The 3,972-nt window shown below is 31.5% G+C and overlaps 1 pseudogene; it reads left to right on the top strand.

Annotated features, from left to right (window-relative positions):
• Positions 1–2,894: 2,894 nt before the first annotated feature.
• LOC141424367 (U2 spliceosomal RNA) lies at positions 2,895–3,049 on the top strand (annotated as a pseudogene).
• The last annotated feature ends 923 nt before the right edge of the window (positions 3,050–3,972 follow it).

The raw sequence follows: 3,972 nt of genomic DNA, 5'->3' as shown, positions 1-3,972 counted from the left end.
CTATAGAATGCTACAATACTCTGTACATTAAAAAAACTAGAAGAAAGAATTCTCAAATTCTTCATCATAATGCAATGATAAATATTTGCATCTATAAACGTTTAAACTGATTTAAACATCATGAATTGTATGTATGTATCAAAGCAACATTAATATGTACCAATTTGATATTCTTATGTATCAGTTTAAAAAAGATATAAAAAGTGGAAAACAAGAATTGAGATGTTAAACATTTCCCCATACACAAAATTTTCAATGTCCATTGTGTCAATTACATTTACAGCACACCTTAAGTTACACTAGTTACATTTCCACTTCTCCTTAGTCACATGAGACTAATAGCCATCATATTTGAAATCACAGTTTCAGTTCCATTTTAAAATTATCTTCATGGCTACTTGGTGGGCATGAAAATTAACAAAATATGTACATATAGTCTAGACAATATTTGCAAAGTACTTGATAAGAAAAAAGAACACGTAAACCAAAAGGGAAAGCTTTCTACTTAATGACTAGATATACTATATATACGTTTTCATAATGTCCCTTTCGATATTATTATTTTATTAGAATTAGAATATACTGACAGGTTTCATGAAGTACTTCTTCTATAAATGTAGGTTATTTCAAATTGGTCTTTCTCTATTAATATGTGTTTATTTTATGAAATAGTTTATAAAGTAGTAGAAAATTAGGTTGAAATTGTATATTAGAGGTTTAAATTAAGTCAGTCATTTTGACAAAGTGATAAATTTGTAACCACATAGTTTTGGAGAATATAAAATTTAGAACATTGGGGACCATATTAATCTCTTTAATACAATGACAAAGATTGTCTGGATTTGATTATTAAATATTTTGTGAAAATGAATTATTTCTTTTCTCAAGGTATCTGCATAATATACTCATCAATGTTTTCCAGAAAATTCTTATTTAGTTGCTCTGAATAGATGCTTGTGGACAATTTCTGATCCAGTGCCTGTGTTTGGAGAAATGTTACAACATGTGCATGGATGGTAATAATCTTTTATTACAGAATGGTTTCCAAAATGATCAGAGAAAGCAATAAAGTTCTAATTTAATTTCAAAAATAGCATTTGTTTTGCTTCATTTTATGAAGTGCCAGCAACAGCTTTCAGTACAGTACAGAATCATTTTTTTTCTAAGATACTCAGGTTTTCAGAAGCAATAAATTTTATGATAGGTGGAGTATGGGGAGAAGTGGAAGTTAAATGTTTGAAAAATATTAAAGCATGTATTCCCTTGAGTTGTAATACAATTAATGATAACCAAGGGTCACAGAACCAAGTTTATTATATAGGAAACACAAATTAGTCATTTGTAAAATCAGGAACATGTTATGGAACACTCAAGTGATTATAACACCTACCCGTATTAGAATACAAAGTTAAAGCTTTCTTCTTGGTGGGTATCTACTTTAATTAAATCATAGAAAATGAATCTTATGAACAATCTTCCAGATGGGAAAATGTTCACATGCCACACAATGTTTCATAGATTTATATGAAAAGCAATCTGTAACCATGTGCATATCAGTAATGAGGAAATGAATCTTCACATATGTGCAGACTGCCCATAGGTACACAGCTGTATGAGCTTCAGGTTTTCTTGCGTGTGGGTTTACCTAACACCACCTAAGTTTTTGATAACTAGGGTGATTGATGGTGATTAACTTTGACAAGAAATTTAATTACTAGACATAAACATTGTCTTTAATTGGCAACATGTAAGATTAATGTATATGCATTTATAGATTTAGCTAAAAAGAAATATTAATTTTATGTTACTCGGGATTCTCAGTCATAAATAAAATGTTACAGAGTCACATGTTTAATTTTGTGATAGACGCATAGCACTGCATCCAGATGTTGATTGTGATAAGGTCTCTTCAACTATTTGCCACCTAGGATTTCTATGTTCTTCTCCCCTTCTCCTTTTGCTGTTTCCCTTCTCTTTCTCTCCTCTCCCCATTCTCCTCATCTTCCACCTGTTCCCTTTTTGCACCCCTTTCAAATCTAATGAATGCCAAATTAACTCATGTACATGGCTCAATGCTGCAATAAAATGATATAAGATATAGCACACAAATTTACTTTTATTTCCCCGTCTGGCTAATTTGAGCGAGGGCCTTACTAGGTAGCCGCCCAGATTAGCATTGAACTTGAGATCCTTTTGCCAAAGCATCCTGAGTGTGAGAGTACAGGTTTACTAATGACACTGTGCCTAACTCATTCTTTTCTTTTATAGTGAAATGAAATCTGAACAAGTTTTTGTATGCATAATTTTAAATGCCTAACTTAAGTTTCTTAACAGTAGAGTGTTTTACTTGACATAGTGTTCAGAGAATGTGGAATTCTTCCTGACATAAAATCAACTTTCAAAAACTACTTAAAATAGAGTCTAGTAAGTCCACTTGGTCTCTATTACAGATCTTGAGAAGGTCAGTTACAATTAATGGATAAAATACTTTTGCTTGCCATATGTCCTACATAGAAATTATATTAAACCAATACTCAAACTTCTTTTACCACAAGAAGTTAAAGTTACAGTCATTTTTGAATAAATCTTCAATAGAGAGTCTATCATGGCTTTTAATATATGTTATATATGAAATTCTCAGGATCATAGTTAGCAACACTGATATTCTTAAGTTTATTCTACAATTACAAAGATAATCAACCCCTTTTCTAGCTTTCTTAAGAAAATTTCATCTATTTATGTATCTTTTCCTGCTTTGTGAACCCGTCAACAAATTCCTAAACAGTGTGAAATTTTGCCATATGTTATGATTAGCCCATAAACCAAATCTTTCAAAGTTTTATGTCTGGTAACTATACTAATCTATACTGTATTCTTAACAGTATAGTGCCTTTGTCACTTCTTAGCCTTTTGGGCTAAGATTGAGTACAGTATCTGAGAATAATATACTAAATGGATTTTTGGAGCTAGGAGGTAAAACAGGAGTTTGCTTTGTCCACTCCACACATCAACCTTGTATTTCAGAACCTCTGGGAATGGTGCACCTCCTTCTAGCGAAAAAAAGTAGAGTGACTTTGTAATGAATTTGAAACTTGAATTTGTATAGTAAGCTACTAATTCCAAAATCAAGCAAATTAATCTTAGCCAAAATTGAAGAATGCAAACCATCACAAAGAATTAAAATGTCATAACTAAAAATATTTATTATCCTGATAGTTTACTGCCAATATAAATCATTACACATAGTTTGCATTCACCAGTCTATTGTCTTAAGACATCTGTTGTTTCATTATGGTATTTCACATAGTTACAACATTTATTGATTGATTTATTGAAATAGAATAAGAAAATCTACTTAGCACAGACAGAAATATTAAGAATTTAGGGTTGATAGTTCAGTTCTTCATATGCCCCCAAATCTGAGCCCTATTTCAGAGCCCTCAACTTATTCACCTTGCTTCTTCCAAAGAATTATCTAGCTCCAATTGATTACATATTCCCTTTCCCATATTTTCATATTTCTGTTTCTTGTCTAAATTGACTGTGATTGCTCACAATGCCTGAATACATTTTCTGTATGCATATTGATACCTAAAAATTTCACATCATATGGAAAGAATTTCTTCAGAAACCAGAGAGTCCAAATTTTAAACCATAATTTACCATTAATTTGTAAAAAATAATTTAATTTGGTCATAGCATAGTTTCCGAAAACGTAAAATTGTGATATATTTTTGGGTGTTTAGAAATCTGTGGTGTCCTGATAAAAAACACACAATATTTAGCTCAAAAACCCTTTCTTTGTTCAGCCCTGTTTTGAGATACTCCTTTAATCATTCTTCCGAATCTCAGCAGCAGGAGCAGGACTCCTGTAATCTTCTGGGACGTGAACCTAGAATAGATGATTGTACTGATTGACAGGCATGTTCATGCTCTTCCCTAATGCAGCCTCAAAATAAAGGACAGAATGTT

The sequence above is a fragment of the Castor canadensis genome, chromosome 6 (assembly GCF_047511655.1).
Source record: "Castor canadensis chromosome 6, mCasCan1.hap1v2, whole genome shotgun sequence".
NCBI lineage: Eukaryota > Metazoa > Chordata > Mammalia > Rodentia > Castoridae > Castor > Castor canadensis.
This window is presented reverse-complemented; position numbering and strand designations above follow the sequence as displayed.